Below are 247 nucleotides of genomic sequence, written 5' to 3' on the forward strand. Positions count from 1 at the left end.
TCCTCCATCCGTGAGTTGACCACAAAAAGCAGCCAATCGCAGGACGAAATACGTCTCGGTCTCACTGCACAACAATCTCTTTCTGCCACGCGTGTTTCTCTTTTTGCTGGGTATTCTATTCATTGCTTATCAAGTTTGCATTTTAGCTGTTCATTATTTACACTGATATCAATGTTATATTATATGTGCTAAATTATTATATCATGAAAATTTTAATTATCATAATAATAAAAAAAACTAATTATGT

This window comes from Lupinus angustifolius, chromosome LG06 (assembly GCF_001865875.1).
Source record: "Lupinus angustifolius cultivar Tanjil chromosome LG06, LupAngTanjil_v1.0, whole genome shotgun sequence".
NCBI classification, from domain to species: Eukaryota; Viridiplantae; Streptophyta; class Magnoliopsida; order Fabales; family Fabaceae; genus Lupinus; species Lupinus angustifolius.